Raw genomic sequence first — 17026 nt, 5'->3', positions numbered from 1 at the left:
TCACTGCTCCACCTGAGAGCTCTTGGGAAACTGAGGCCCAAAGACCATTCTTTTTGTGACTGGAGAGCTGGTTCTGTGTTCAGAGAACTTGTTCTTCCAGAGGGCTCAGGTTCAATCCCCAGCATAGTTCCAGGGGCTCAACCACTGTCTGCTGATGCCTGGGGGTACCAGGAATACATGTGGTTCACAGGCAAACAGCAGGCAAAACATTCATATGCATAAAAAAATCTTAAAAACAATTCCCCCCATGTGCCGTAAACGGCATTTAAGTATTTCAGTGAAATATTACTTTTAGTTTTTCCTTGCTTTTGTTTTGATAGCATCCGATTTTTAGAATTCACGACTGGACCTGCACTGTGGCTCAAATTAGCCTGAACAACAGGGAATTTGGGGAGACGCGGTATTAGAACAGCAGTCATGTTGTTTATTTCTCCGAGCTACTTCTTACCTTCAGCAAAGCTTGGCTGAGCTTATGTTTCCTGATGGTGTGTGTGTGTGTGTGTTTGTTGTGCGAGGGTGTTCACGCCTATGCATGGGAATAATGTGTGAATGCTGGTATGGAGACCACAGGTTGATGTCTAGTTTTGTTCTCAATAATGATCCCCCCCCCCCCCCCCCGCCAGATAGGGTCTTTCACTAAACCCGGAACTTGCTGATTCAGCTAGACTGACCTGCCACTAAGCCCTGGGGATCTTTCTTTCTACACAGGCCTTCCTGTAATAAGTACAGGCAGGTCCAGCTCTCTCTCTCTGTCTGTCTGTCTGTCTGTCTGTCTGTCTGTCTCTCTCTCTCTCTCTCTCAATGTGGGGATAGACTGTAAATTCGATCTTCATGCTTGTGTGGCAAGGGCCAGTTCTTCTGGTACTGGACTTGCACTTTACAAAGCCTCTTGGTTCTTCCTAGTCTGTGCACACTTCCCCAGAAGTCCTCTTGGTCTGTACACAAATGAACTCCTCATGGGGCAGGCCATCCCTCCTCAGGCAGATCCAGGGAATTTGGGGTTCGAAGGCCATGATGTCGGCTCAAGAATAATTATATACATCTCTAAGCAAACACCCCGGCCCGGGGAGCAGCATCAGGTGGATCGATGCATCCACAGGTACCTTGTCTTTTGTTAGGCTCGGTCTTTGCAAAGCTACTCCCTTGCTTCTTAGCTTTAGCTTGTGACCTCACCACACACGGTCCATCCACATGGGGCGGCTAAGCATGTGTCTTTGGCCAGATGTTCGTGGATGTGATGGGCAAGCACGCAGTGAAGTGTCTGGCCAATGGTTTATGGGTATTTATCAAGCTGAGCGAAACATCTTGACTCTGGTCATCCTCACGCGTGACACTGTAGGCCCTCCGTTGTTTGAAGGATCCTCTCAGGAGAGTCGTTGTCTGTTCTACCATTGTCTTTGTAAATTAACCTTCACTCTAGTTTCCTTCTCCCTGCTTGGGTTTGCTGTCCACCCTTGTCTGTGCGGCTGGCCTCGGCACAGCCACCTCATCCCCGATGTCCTCTCCTCAGTGGAGCGAGACTTTCATAGCTGCTTTCTAATTCTCTGACCTGTGGTGGGCTTATGACCCTTGGTGACTCACCGATGACAATAGAGATCTTAATGTCATGGCCAGCCCAACCAGGGCTTTCCATGTGTCACCAGCCTCCTGAGGAAAGTGTGCCAAGTGCCACACTCACTGAGGTTTGCAGGACCCGTTCCCAGGAGCTCCACCTCTCCTGCTGCTCTTCTGGGACGCTGTCTACTCAAATTCGGACTGGGAAGAGTTGGCGATGGCTCAGAAGCCCACAGGCAGAGGTACCGTTATGAGGAGGCTAGCTCTCAAAAGGAGGCCGTCTTCCTAAGGAACCTGTGCCATCTGCCTCCTTCTACTGTTCCTCTCACCCTGTGGTCACTATCCACATAGGGAATCTGGGTTTCCAGGGCCCAGGCTTCGTCCAGACTGATCCGGGCTCTGAAGAGTTAAGAGCAGAACCTGGGTGGATGGACAGGGTTATTACTTATCATTTGGAGAGCCCGGCAGGGGTTCCTCCCCCGTTGGCCACATATTACTTTCACATGATGTCTCTTTCACTCTGGCCACAGAAAGGAGGGTCGGGGGAGGCAGGGGGATTAGAAGAGAATTTCTCTTTCCTTTTACAAAATATTTAGAGAGTCCTTATGTTTTTATTTAGCAGCAGGAATCTAGGGTAGAAACAGACTCTCAGCAGTAGCCAGTTGAGGGTTGAATTTTTTTTTTTTTTTAAGTAAAATTCTGGATGATAGAAGCATCTAGGTTCCTTTCTTTCTTTCTCTTTCTCTCTCTCTCTCTTTCTTTCTTTCTTTCTTTCTTTCTTTCTTTCTTTCTTTCTTTCTTTCTTTCTTTCTTTCTTTCTTTCTTTTGTAGAGAAGGCAGTGAGGGGAAGAGATTAAAACACACTTTTTGGAGGAGGGCTCAGCTCTCATGGCCAAAATACGAAAGATCAGCTCCATGTGCGTGACTTAACTGTCCAGGAAACGAGAATCGCAAGAGACTCCAAACCTGAAGTTGTGCTTATAGCTTCAGCTCAAGTAAGAAAAATGAGGTGAGGGGAGTATTCCACGGTCTTGGGTGCAGGGGAAAGGCATGGAGAAGCCCCCCCTCCGGGGGGGTGCGGCAAGGAGACAGAAGGGAACTGCATCTTTAAGTCTGTCCTATGGTTATACATATTTTTCTTCTATGAATGGGTTTCGCTGTAAATTATAGCTTTGCTCGTGGTCCCTTGGGTCAAAAGAAATAGTCTTTAAAACAGAAAACAGCTCTGATTGGTGACTTGCCTTCTTCCCTCCCCAGCCCCCTTCCTAATTGAAAGCAAATGTGCAATATATTGGATGCTGGGATCCTTGGCTTGGGCCCAGGAATCCTCAGAATGTGAGGTTTCTCTCAAAGGCATCTTGCATCAGCCTGTGGATGTATGCCTACCCCGGGGCTCCTTCACCGGCAAAGTGGAAAAAGACGTGGTTCAGGAGAAATTCTTCTTTTGCGTTGGGGGAACGTACTGGATTATAACCGTTTTCTTCCTTTCAAAACTGGGCGTCCCTGGACTGGAAGTAAGTGATGTGGCTCCTTCCTCCTCCCCCGACCTTCATTTTCTTTTCTAAAAAAACGAAAGTTCTAAGTGTACTTCTCTTGGTGTGTCAGGAAAAGTTTTAAAAAGCGGCCGGAGGACAGTTTGAATCGGGGCGGAAGGGCAGGGAGCTGGGCTCTACAAGACTCAGGACCAAGGCAGATCCCATGTTTTGGGTCTGGATTTGTGTCAGGGAGGGAAGAATAGGCGCCAATATCCAAAGAAGGCTGAAGCGAAGTCCAGGACTCCATAGCAGCTGCAAGGTACAATAAACAGTTTTAGCAGAGTTGGAAATGTTGGCAGGCAAGACAGGCCGATCGCAGAGTCAAGCTGCTGGAGAGAGGCAAGCCAGGAGCTGTGTTTTCAGGCTTTGAGTTGGTGGTGTTTGAGGGACCTGACTTTGGGTGAGAACACGGCCTAGCACCTTTTGTGATTTAATTGTGGGAAGGGCGACTGTGGAGGAGGGCTTGGGATGAGGGGTGGCTTCACCTTTGGTCTTGGGTGGCTGGGCAGGAAGTCCAGCCGCCTGGAGGGTTTGTAGTGGGTGACACGGATCAATCACTTCCCAGACTCTTCTTCCTGGCGCTGGGGGCTTTTCTTTTTGTTATCAGAGGGCCAGGCTGCTTGCAGTTGGGACCCAGAGTTCTGGCCTACCCATCTAAGGGACAAGTTTTCTGAGAGTGGCAGATGTACTCAGGTCAGCCATTTGAGGAGAGTCGTGAGTACTCAAGGCAGTGGCGCCTTTAGCACCATTTTAACTATTAAGCTTCTCTTATCCTTCTTGCCTTGGAGTCTGGAAAAGGGTCTTTGCCGCCGTCACTTCTGACCCTTTCATGGCACAGATTTCAGAATCGATAGCGCGGCCAGAGTGCCTGTTGCCCTCCACGCCTCTGCCCTCAGGCTTATTTTTAAGATGTAGAAGAGACAATGGGGGCAAGTCATCTCAAGGACGTTTATCAGCAATAAAAAGATGGTAGACGTGGTTCATCAGCTAGTGGTCCGTGTGTGTGTGTGTGTGTGTGTGTGTGTGTGTGTGTGTGTGTGTGTCTATATTGGTGTGCGTGTGTGCACATGTGTGTGCACGTGTGTATGCAAAACGAAACAAAAATTTTTTTTTAACATTTCCGTCCTCGCTCTAACCAGCCTCCAGATATTTACCTGGTATTTGATTGATTGTCCATGGTTCTGTAAAGGCATCATTCCTGTCTTATAGGAAAGGACTTTAAGACAGAGAAGTGAAATGAATTGTGCTAAAACGTTGTTACATCTGGAGTCCTGGACTCCGACTCACTGTGGGCAGTTCTCCTATCTCCCACTCCACATGTGGACTTGCTTACTTTTGGAGTCACTGGGTGACCAGGAGGTACCCATGCCAGGCTAAGGGAACAGTTTGGACCCGCACTCAGAGAAACACTTACCTGGGTATCCAATGTAGGTTAAATTCCAGGTACTGGATATCCTTTTAGCTTGGTGAGGCAGAGAGCTGGGGACTTTTAGAGTTGGTAGACCCAGGCTAGGTTCTGTCTCTACCGTTTAGTGTGTTCTGCACTTCAGCCTCTGTGTTCACTACATGGAAATAAGAATACTCTTGGGTGTTACTGTTAGACTCAGACATGAACACATTCTATGAAGGGCTTCATTAGGTCAGCTCTTATGGTTGAAATGTGACTGAATGCACTGGAAGTCATCCTTTGACAGTTGCTGCAGACCTGTGGGACTATAGGCAAAGCTTTGAAATGGCGAGGGGCTCTATCTTCATTCCTATCTTTCTGTGTGTGCATACGTGCACGTGTGTGTCTACATGTGCACGTGTGCAGGTGTGTTTGTGTTATGTGGAGACCAGAGGTCAGCCTCAGGTGTCAATCCTCAGGAATGTTGTTGTTTTTGAGATAGGATCCCTTGTTGGCCCAGTCTCACTGAGTAGGCTAGGCTAGCTGGCCCCTGGGCCCTGGGGATCTTCCTGTCTCGGCCTCTGCACTGTTGGATTCCGAGTGTGTGCCTTCACCCGGCACTTGAATGTGTGTTTCAGGAGACTGAACTCGGGTTCTTATGCTTATGTGATAAGTACTTTACAAATTGAGGTATCTCCCCAGGCCTTCATGCCCTCTTCTAATAGAAACAATCCTGCCTCATGGGGAAATACTCTTGGATTTACTCTCTGAAAATTTCCTTTTAGGTCTGGTTTGTCTATGTTTCCTCACCCCAAGTGGAGTAGGATGAAGGTCAATAGATTACTTTAAGCATCTCTGGATCTGCACTGTCTCTGGGTGAGAAAGGTTTAGTCAGCAGGAGCTTCATAGCCAGCTGAGGACAGGTCCTGAGCTCAGGAACGTTTTCTCACTGGCAAGTGCATCTCCCTTCGTCTTCTACTTCACACTGCCTGTTCTGAGCCTGTAATCAGAAAAGTTGCTGTGTTTCCTGAAGTAGGAGTTGAAGGCTAGCATGTGGAAGCTTCCTCCTCTGTTTCTGCTTAAGATAGAATTGCTTGTATAAATGTCACAAATCAGAGAAGTTGAGAAGGTGTTTCTAGAATCTTAGGGTCAACAGTCTTCCTGTCCAAGGGCCAAGTGGAAGCGCCATCCAGAGAAAGTCCTTCATTGTCTCTCCTCCACAGCCTTCCTATATCACTTTCTTCCTGTCTTACACAGTCACTTCTGGGAGTAGAAGCCATTTGGATCTGTATTCCGCACCGGAGATTTAGTTCTAACCTTTCCACATGATAGCATTTTTTAACAGATGTTCTAATAAAGACAGAGTGCCTCCGGCCTATCAATGTCACGTCACATACATTTACCTTCAATTCAGACATCCAGCTCAAGTTCCTTTGGAAGATGCACCTTCTGGTATTCTATATCACCTCAAACACCAAGCTGAGGCCCAGCTAAAAATAGACTACCACTACATGCTAGGTGTGCTGGCTCACGTCAATGCGGACTTGTCTGCAATGCGAGCACACTAGATTCTTTATGTGCTTGGCCTGCTGACAGCTGTGTAGCATATGAATTGGTTGACTCTTTCCCCACAAGGCCATGAACGTGCCCAATCTTCCCAGGCATCCTAGAGCAACTGGATTAAAATCCTCACAGTGTGTTCTTACAGCTGAGAAGACGATGTTTTAATAGACTCGCTCAGCAGGAATTCCGAACCTCAGGTAGGCCCTAAGGACCTCTAGATCAGTTAAATCAAGACACCCAAAGGTGGAAAACAAGAGTGGACAGTTTGTTACTCGGGTGATTCTAACGTGAAGCAGAGATAAGGATTCGTGCTGGCGTGAGTCTAAGGCATTTCAATTCAATTCTATTTTTTTTTTCTTTCCCCAAAGTAACAGCTCAACAAAGCCATCTAGATAACTGTCCAGTGATAGCCACTGGAACTCCAATGACCTGATGGTGAAACCGATGGACTCTAAGCTGTTTCTTTCATTCCTTGTATTTGCATACATCTGAATATATTATAACCAAAGCTGTATGCTTTATAAATAATTTTGGCTATAAACAATTCTGTTGTATTGATGGTCATTCTAAATTTTGTATTCTGTTCTTACTGTCTTACATAGAACCATCAAGTGTTTCCAACTTTCTGTAATTCTTAAGAGATGGCGAATCCTGTCATTTGACGTATTGTGTACTTGCTAGCCGGACTCTGACTTCATCATGTAAACACAGGGGAAGGTCAGCTTTGAGTAGTGTCCTGGCCTGGAAGATGAATGCACAAATAAAGAGATTGCAAAGATAAGGTTAGACTGTTGCCACAAGGCTGAGCTCCCATGGTTCTTCTAGAAACTAAGCTTTGTGGATGGTACATTCTTGTCACTGGGTTTCAAGCCTGCCTTAAACCTTTGGTGAGCCCTTTAGACTTGCCACTCAGAGGCTAATGCTGCTTGGTGCTCTACCGTGAGAGACAGGAGGGAGGCATGCAATGAGAAGAGCTTGCCAGGTGACTGTCTCTCATATTATGAGATTTTGGTCTCAACACCATTATTTTCACGTGTATTACTTGGGAAGCCTTATCTTCACTGAGGTACACCCTCACTTGTCTTACTCATCCACTTTTGTTCTCTCCCTTTGGTGGGGGTGGGTGGGTCAGATAAGGTAATGAATGAAAAGCTGGAAAGCATTGCTTACACATAGATGGGAGGTGGGGATGCCCTTTGGTTTCTTTCATAGGAAGCTGTCCAGTAAATTTTGCTGAAGATTTGTTTAGGGTCTTTTGTAAAGACCTGATCACAGTGTGTGTGTGTGTGTGTGTGTGTGTGTGTGTGTGTGTGTGTGTGTACATGTCTGTATGTAAACACTGAGGTCAGAGATGGCCCTTGAATCCCCTGGAGCTGGAGTTACAGGCAGTGATGAGCTGCCTGATGCATGTTCTGGGAACTGAACTCAGATCCTCTGTAAGAACAGCCCGTGTTATTAACCACCGAGCCACCTCTCCAACCTCTGTGTTTAGGGTCTTCTTAATGGCATAGGAAACTTGGATAAATTGAGATGGGAGATGGAGTAATCTACTGCTTTTTAAAAAGTGTTTTCTTTTTAAATTTAGTACATTAGGAATTTATAAAACAAGAAACAGATAATCTCTGAATTATCTCCCCTAAGGCAAAAAGTTTCTCATTAACTTTTCTTCCCAAATAGTGTTATTCTTTAAAAGCCACGGGTGTATTTTATGAAAATGTTAATTGATGCATAAAAGCATGTTTCTATCTATCATAAATTATGTAGCATTCTGGCACCATCTACCCTAATTCTGGTTTTCTCTATTGATTTAGTAATTCTTCAGCAAAAATATTTATTCCATATCTATCCGCTAAGTCCTACATTTTAGTGATTAGAATAATTTTATCACTTCTTTCTTTCTTTGCATGTGTATGTCCATACTCATGTGTGGGTAAATCTCTCTCTCCTCAAGTAGTCTAGCCTGGTCAGCCAGTGAGCCCTAGAGGTCTGCCTGTCTCTTCCTCCCCAGGACCGAGAATTGTAAGCACGTACAACCATGCCAGTTTCTTTCTTAAAACATGGACTCTGGGCCTCCAACCTTGGTCCTTATGCTTGTTCAGGAAGCACACACCAATGAATGGGGCCATCACCACTGCTTGGTCCTCCATGTCTTTCGACAGTCTTTGCTTTAGGTTCTGGGGCATAGCTCACGTATTTGGACAGAAGCTGATTTGGAAAATTGTTATCCAGGGTTAGGTAATACATGTTTGTGCTTTCGGGTTTGCAGAAGTTTGGTTAAATAGCTCAGCAATGGGAATTCAGAAATGGGTCCCGCACGTGATAGGAGAGCCAGATGTTTTACAAGAAGACTGAAAAGTTTGTGTTTTATTATTCACAGTTTCCTTTAAAAATTACTAGGTTTTATATTTTATAGCAACCTTGGCTCTACAGAGTAATTGAGAACAGAATAGCAAGTTCTCCTATCCCTCTATTGTTCACATGGTTGCCCTGCCGGCCCCATCTTGCATTGGTAATTTTTTATTTTTATCAATCATTCATTATGCACTTATTAAACATTTCATGTTCTCTGTTAGTTATTATAGAAGTATAAAAGAAATAAATCACATTGATTTCTTTCCAACCATGTATAATGCTACGTGTTCGTAGTTTAAAGTCCTGTTTGTTCAAACAGCTGCTGTGCCCTCGGTACATGCCTAGCAGTGCTAGGGGTGGGACACTGTAGGCATCTGTCCACTAATGCGCGATGACTATGGCAACAGGTGAAGAAGGATCTGGAAGTCAAACATTATCTATGTCTTCAGGACTTAGGAGACACAGACACACCCAGCAGTGGCAGAAGAAAATCTCAAAATCAATACAAAGCAGTTCCTAAGCTGGGGGGAGGGGTCAGGTGTCAGCACAGGCAAGCAAACCACACCCACAGGGCCAGCGCCTTGGCTGGGGAGGACCAAGGGCAAGTGCTGTGCTTCTTATTATCTCTATTTTTTGTGTCCTCTCCATCAGCAACAAGTCATGCTCATCACTCCACATCTATATCAAAGACTAAAAACAAACTCTCCCAGCTCATGGCAAGGTGGGATGTGTGTGTGTGTGTGTGTGTGTGTGTGTGTGTGTGTGTGTGTGTGTATGATTGAGTGATTGTGTGTGTGTGACTGTGTATGTTTGTGTGTATTGTGATTGTGTGTGTTTGTGTATATGATTGTGTGATTGTGCTTGTGTGTATGATTGTGTGATTGTGTGTGTTTGTGTGTATGATTGTGTGATTGTGTTTGTGTGTATGATTGTATGTGACTGTGTGTGGGTGATTCTGTGTGTGTAAGTGTATACATGTGTGATTGTGTGTGTGATTGCCTGTGTGTATGATTGTGTGACTGTGTGTGTTTGTATATATGATTGTGTGATTGTGTGTTTGTGTGTGTTTGTGTGTATGATTGTGTGATTGTGTGTGATTGTGTGTATGATTGTGTGATTGTGTGTGTTTGTGTGATTGTGTTTGTGTATATGATTGTGTGATTATGTTTGTGTGTATGATTGTATGTGACTATGTGTGGGTGATTCTGTGTGTGTAAGTGTATACATGTGTGATTGTGTGTGTGATTGTGTGCTTTTGTGTGTCTGATTGTCTGTGACTGTGTGTGGGTGATTCTGTGTGTGTGAATGTATGTGTTTGTGTATATGATTGTGTGTGACTGTGTTCGGGTGATTTTGTGTGTGTGATTGTGTATATGTGTGATTGTATATATGATTTTGTGTGTGTGTGTGATTTCGTGTGTATGTGTAAGATTGTGTGTGTATATGTATGTGTAATTATGTGTGTGATTGTGTATGTGTGCGATTGTGTATGTTTATGTGTGTATATGATTGTGTGTGACTATGTATGTGTTGTGTGTATGGTTATGTGTATGTGTATGATTGTGTGTTTGTGTATGATTGTGAATGTGATTGTGTGTGTGATTTTGCCAGATTTAAAGAACCATCACTCCAATACACACCCCTCACATTGCTTACTGGGGGGAAAATGAATTAAGATTTTGGTCTGTAAAAGGAACTCCCACCCTGGCAGTCCTCATGGGAGCTGCTTCTAAAAGCTTTGCCATCCTGTAGCTTCACAGAGGCTAATAAAGCTGAGAAGGTAGGTCAGTGTTACAAAGATCCTTACAGGGCAACAGCCAGTCTAACGGAGAGGGGGTGGGAGTTACGGTCTCTCAAGAAGTGTCGACTCTTACTCGTGACCAGCTGCGGCTCTGCTTGCTTGTTCATTGTTGAGTCAGGCTTTGACTCTGTAGCCCAGGCTAGCCTGGAACTTAACTATATAGCTCAGGTTGGCATGAACCCAGAATGATACTTCTGCCTCACCTTCTCAAGTGCTAGACTTGGCCAGTGTGCACTGCCGTACCTGGAGCTGACACTTTTCTAATCTTAGAATGTGTGGATTCCATAGCTTTAAAATGAAGAGGTTGATGATAATGTAAAAGTGGCGTGAGAGGAAATTAAAGAGAAACACACATTGCTGCTTGCTAGCCTGGTTGAATCGTGATGTACCCAGAAACAATTGCCTTTCCAAGTTAAAAAAATCCAATTCCCAACCCAAGCCCTAGTAAGTTATTTTGTGGATATCAACAAACTGGTGGCGAAGCTTATGCGGAGTTCTGAGTGTGTGTGGTGGTGCATACCTGTATCCTGGCACTAGGAAGGCTGAGGCAGAAGGATTCTGTTCAGGGTCAACATATAGTGATATCCTGCTTCATTAAAAAATGTTTATATGGAGAGTCAAAATAGCCAGCATAGCTGACTGTACTGATAAAGAATTCCAGTTGGAGGGCTGGTACCACATGACTTTAGGGTTCTCTGTGAAGCTACAGTAATCTAGGCCGTACAGTGCTGTCAAAGAACAGATAAACAGTTGTGTGTAATAGCATGGAGAGCCCTAAATAGGCCAACACAAATATATTCAGAGAGTCTTGGACAAAGGAGTAAGAGCCGGCAAAGACAAGGAAGTCTTTTCTCTTAGCAAGCACAATGAATCTAGACAATCACTGCCATCCCTCACAAAAGTTAACTCAAAGGCTATCCCAGACCCAACGGTACATTTGAAACTACACGAAGGAGATAGTCTATAATACCTTCCTTCTTGTTAAAGACAATGTCAAGATAAATGGGGATATCAGCCACAGATTAGGGGGAAATATTTGCAAAAGACGTGGTCTAAGAAACACAAAGAAAGGAAACATCCAACTGAGAAGCAAACAGACAGAGGCTTAAAAAAAACGATGAAATAGTTGAAGTACACTTCAAGAGATCAGACGGCAGGTGAGCAGGTGAGAAGGTGTCCAACTGCACAGACCACTAAGGAGCTGCAAGTTAGGTTACGGCAATATACACACACACACACACACAGACACACACAGACACACACATGCACACATGCACACACACAGACACACACACAGACACACACACAGACACACACACAGACATACACAGACACACACAGACACACACAGACACACACACAGACACACACATGCACACACACATGCACACAAACATGCACACACACATGCACACACACAGACACACACACAGACACACACACAGACACACACAGACACACACAGACACACAAGGCACACACATGCACACACACATGCACACACACATGCACACAAACATGCACACACACATGCACACACACAGACACACACACAGACACACACACAGACACACACAGACACACACAGACACACACACGCACACACACGCACGCACACATGCACACACACATGCACACACATGCACACACACACAGAGACACACAGAGACACACACAGACACACAGACACACACAGACACATAGACACACACACAGACATACACACAGACACACACAGACACATAGACACACAGACATACACACAGACACACACACAGACACACACACACACACACACACAATGCCTGTAGAGCTACATATACTTTCATATAGGTTGTAGCATGCACACACTCTAATATTTGCTTAAATGAGTTGACTGTAGCAACACGAAACCTCACACGGTTAAGCAGAGTTTTGAAAGAAATCACATAATAATAATAATGTTTACAGAGTAAATCTCTTCTCTACAAAATTAAAAAAAACTGCACAGGAATCTGCACAGCAGTTTTATTCATAATTGTTTGAGTCTGGAGTAGACAAGAAACAGAAGTGACATCTACCTCTGTGGGGAACAGCTCTGATGGCACCGGAGGTCACCTCCTGTGAGGGCAGGCAGCAGATGGGAAACACCCTAGTTTTTGTTCAGTTTCTCTGGAACCTAGAACTGCTCTTTAAAAAAAAGTGTAATTAAGAAAACATTTCTCCTCCAAGCCTGTAAGAACTAACATTATGATTCTATGTTTAGCTCTTTCTTATCTGAAGGAAAGCATTATACTATAATAATATATATAATATTATTATATTAATAGCTGAGTTATTTCAAAAGGACTAGGTGTCTCTGATGGCATCATTGTAACAATTATATTTTAAAATTGAATATTATTGCTTTACTTAATAAAGCTATGTCAAGCAGAAATTTTAAAAATTACCGATAAAGGTTCATCGCAGGTATTGAAGCACCCCAGGGGATATTTGATAAGATAAAAATCTTCTTGTCACATGACAACTATTACTTAAATGCCATCATTTACAGTATTTTAGATATAACAACAGACAAACTCACTTAATATCGTCTTATGGTTGAAAGTGCAGTAGACCAAGGATTAATAGGCTACCATTCTGTTTTTTACTTTGCAAACTTTTAACAGTGAGACTTTGTACAATCATTGTTTTACTTCTTTGCACTTAAAATGTCTTTTATGGACTGGCAGGGTGGCTCTGTAAATAAAGATGCTTGCCACCAAACCAGACCACTGGCGATTGTTCCCTGAGGAGCATACCCGTGCTGTGGTCCACATGTGTGCACACATAGACACATACACACACACAGTAAATAAGTTGGTGTAAAAACGCAATGTTCATATCTATAAAGAACACTCCAGAATCTCTCCATCTTCCAGTTTGGTTCTGCTAATCAGGGTCTTGAACCAGCACCCACACCCGGAGTCATTTCACAGTAAAACCTGGAGTCATACGGGCTATGCTCTGAATAGATTTCATTCTCCCTGCACCTCAACTAAAAAGTCCTCTTCTTAAAATGCAAGCTCCAGTTTCAGATTGTTCATGCAGTGCAGATCTTTTTTTTAAATATACATTTTCATTAATTCAGTTATTTACTTACATCTGGATGGAAACTTCTTCTCCCCGCCTCTCCTTCCAGTCCCTCCCTCGCACCCGTCCTCCCCGCAGCTATCCCTTCTCCCTTTCTCCTCGGAAAAGGGGAGGTCAACCATAGATATCAATCTGCCTTGGCACATTGCAGGAAGACTAGGCACATCTGAATCTTCTTCTGTTGAGGCTAGGGGAAAGGGATCCCAAGGCAGGCAGTGTAGTCAGAGACAGATTCTGCATTTGGAGTCTGCCATGAAGACACAGATGCACAACAGTTACGTATGTGCAGCTCAGATCTTATTTATTGGAATTCCAAGGATTTTTTTCTAATTTTTGTCAGGATCACCCGGTTACCTTAGGTGGTCTTTATAAATCACTTTTTAGCAAAACCCATAAATGAGTTCTTAACTGGCTCCTTCAAATAGGCTTTTTAAAAATATACCTACCACAGTTCTGACTTATTGGGAAAATTCTTAGACCGGAGCGATGAAAGCCTCTCATTTCTGTTTTTGAGACTATAAAAGAAGTCGATGTCTGTTAATTGCTTACGCTGCCATATCAGGAGTCAGGTCATGTGGAAATGGACTAAGCTTTGAGTGTGCTGTTGGGAGCTCTGAGTTCAAACTCTATCTCTTATACATTGTAAAAATACCAGTGTCTTCATGGATATGTCAAAATTATTAAAATTATTATGTTATAAAAATATTAAAATTATGCTTTAATAAAGGAAGAGAGACAGAGCCTTCTCTCAGGTCAACAGAGGGGTAGACATGGTTCTCAAGAAATATTCTGTTAGGACTATCTACTTGCCATCACTACATGAATACTGGTGAATCTGATTTGTAAGAAACAATTCAGCTTCTTGAACGGTCAGTTATTCATGTGCTATTAATGCATGTATAAATCTGGGGCTGGATAGATGGCTGGGTAGGGCACATGAGTTCAATTATTGGCACCCACATGGCAGCCCACAAGCATATGTGACTCTAGTTTCAGGGCTTCCAATGCTCTATTCTGGCTTCTGTGGACACCAAGGACTCACATGTGTGCATGCACACACGCAGGCAAACACTCATACAGATACGATAAAAAAATTTTTTAAATCCTTTGGAAATGTAAAAGTGAGAAACTAGGCACTGTAGACGCTTCTAGTGCTTATAGCTCAGTGGCAGCCATAAAGCTAAAATAAATTTACCAGTGCAAGCTAAAAAGTCAATTTATTGGTGGAATCAAGTGATTGGCGAAATCAAATTCAATGAAGAGCATGGTTGTGATGTGACAGACGATGGGGCTCTGCTTGAATTCATCACACATGAGGAAGTTAGTGGCTGGGATTGAATAGCCGTTTACTTGTAACAGGTTTATTGTTTGAATATATCAATACTTATGCAGAGAAGGCTTGCTGGTAGAGGCACATTGGATACATCGTCTTAGCCTCGAGGGTTTATAAACGCAGGAAACTTGGATCCCAACCGAAACTCAGTAGCAGTTGGTCATCAAGTGTTCGTTTTAGAGGATATCATTTGACCATTTACTAAACTGCTGTATTAATTACTGGTCTGATTTCTGTGACCAAATTTCCAAGGAAAATATCTTTAAAGAAAGGGCTGATATTTGCTCACCGTTAGTGGATACGGACCATCTGGCGGGGGGCAGGGCAGGCATGGTGGAGAGTGTGGCTCCAGAGGCAGTGCAGGAGGGTGAGGCAGCCAGTTACGTTGGAAGCACAGTCAGGAAACAGAGTGATGGATGCTGGTTCTCAGTGTTTTCCATTTTTCTTTGTTATTCAGTCTGGGACCCCAGTCTATGGGATGGCAATGACCATCTTCAAGGTAGGATCTGCCTCCTTAGCGTACTCTCCCTGGACTTTCTCTCATGGAAAGGCCTGCGGTATATCTTCTAGGAGATTCCAAATCCAGAGGAATTGACAATTAAGATAAAGTATCACACTTGTTTTGACTCCCTTGAAGGCAAGGTTAGCCTTGTGGTGACATTAACATGGTACTCCCTGGGCATTTAACCCAATTGCTAATAGAAGCTGGCGGAATCATTCTGCTGTGTGTGTTTATGCCCTGGCTCCCTGCTTATAAACCAGTACATGACGCTATGAAAGATGTCAGATTCCAAAGCTCTCCGCAGCCCCCAGCAGGGCAGCTGTGGCCGAATAGATTAAACTGCCTCAGGTCCAGCAGAGACTCAGTTTCTCCACCGCTTCTCCTTTTTCCAGATTGGTTCTGGCTTTGATCTGGCTTTTGTTCGGTGTTTGTACAATTATAAACAGAAACGAAATGCTAAGTGCTAAGCGCTAAGCTTGAGTGGATGTCACCACTTAGCTATCTCTTGTACCAAGTGACAAATTAGAGAACCAAAGATATAGTAATTTTGAAAATTCTAGGAATCTCGTGGACTTCAAGAATAAATTGACACCAACCTATTATAAGAAAATTAATGCTGGGCTCCACAGTGGCTTGCCCCTCTCAACCTGCTACAAGCCAGTCATCTGGGAAGAAGGAATCTCAGCTGAAAAAAAAATGTTTCCATTACAGTGTCTTGGAAGAATGTCTTGCAGACTTTTCTTGATTCTTTATTGACCTGGGAGGGCCCAGCACGCTGTGGGTGGTGCTACCATTGGGTGGATAGTCCTATGTTGTATATGACAGCAGGGTGAGCCGATTGTTGAGAGAAAACAGGCCCGGAAGCAGCATCTCTTCATGGCCTCAGCATCAGTTACTGTCTCAAGGCTCCTGCCTTGAGTTCTTACCTTTCCTTCCCCCGGGGATGGCGCATGAACTAGAAGCTGGGCAACCCTTTGCTCCCCAAGTTGCTTTTGGCCATTGCTTTTTCAGAGCACCGGAAAAGCAAACTTGAGCAGGCTTGCTACTTTGCAGGAAGCCTTTCTTGATCTGCTTTCAAATCTCACTGATCATTGGTGCGTGCTGCTAATAATTAGTGCTGTTGTGCTCTGAGGTTAATTCAAGCACTTCACATAAAGAGTCTCTTTGAAACCATCGAGTATGGCAAGGTGGGGACTTTTCCTGTTTTGCCTTGGGACATGTGACTCTTAGAAAATGTCAGGCACAGAGTGTGGATGTGGCCGATACAGAATTTGAACCTATACTTTTCTCCCCGAATTATACAAATTTTGCTAACTACTTGTTCTCTGTATGTCTTCATTATGCATTGTGAGTCTTTTACTACAAATAGGTATAATGACTTGGTGTGTGTGTGTGTATATGTGCGTGTGTAATGCATATTTATATATGTTCATGCATATTCTTATGTGTACGTGCATATCCATGCACACATGCATATTCATGTATTCACATGCATATTCATGTATGTGCTTGCAGCTTGCATGTGGATGCCAGAGGTTAAACTTAGGTGTCTTTTTTCAAGAACCTCTTCCTTCCTTCCTTCCTTCCTTCCTTCCTTCCTTCCTTCCTTCCTTCCTCCCTTCCTTCCTCTCTTCCTTCCCTCCTTCCTTCCTTTCTGTCTTTCTGTCTTTCTTTCTTTCTTTTTGAGATAGCTTCTTTTACTAGCCTGGAGTTTACCAAGCAGATGAGACTGGCTGGTCCCCAAACCCCAGGATTCCCCCTGTCTCCACCTCCTTAGCACTGGGGTTACAAGCACACACCAGTGGTCCTGACCTTTGTTTATGTGGATCCTGGATACTGAACTTAGGTCCTGCTTGTCTGGCAAACGATTTACTGGACAAGCCACACC

The 17026-nt window shown here is 44.0% G+C and overlaps 1 protein-coding gene across 6 annotated transcripts in view; it reads left to right on the top strand.

Annotated features, from left to right (window-relative positions):
- Window positions 1–2060: 2060 nt before the first annotated feature.
- Window positions 2061–17026, top strand: part of Ddr2 (discoidin domain receptor tyrosine kinase 2) — a 124663-nt gene continuing 109697 nt past the window's right edge. Inside the window, 2 exon segments of one of the 6 annotated variants that reach the window (NM_001443623.1) lie at window positions 2061–2549; window positions 2812–3068. The gene's annotated coding sequence lies outside the window, so the exon portion shown is untranslated. 6 annotated transcript variants of the gene reach the window in all.

Source organism: Rattus norvegicus, chromosome 13 (genome assembly GCF_021556685.1).
Source record: "Rattus norvegicus strain SHRSP/BbbUtx chromosome 13, alternate assembly SHRSP_T2T, whole genome shotgun sequence".
NCBI classification, from domain to species: Eukaryota; Metazoa; Chordata; class Mammalia; order Rodentia; family Muridae; genus Rattus; species Rattus norvegicus.
Note: the sequence above shows the minus strand (reverse complement) of the source record. Positions and strands in the feature narration are given on the sequence as shown.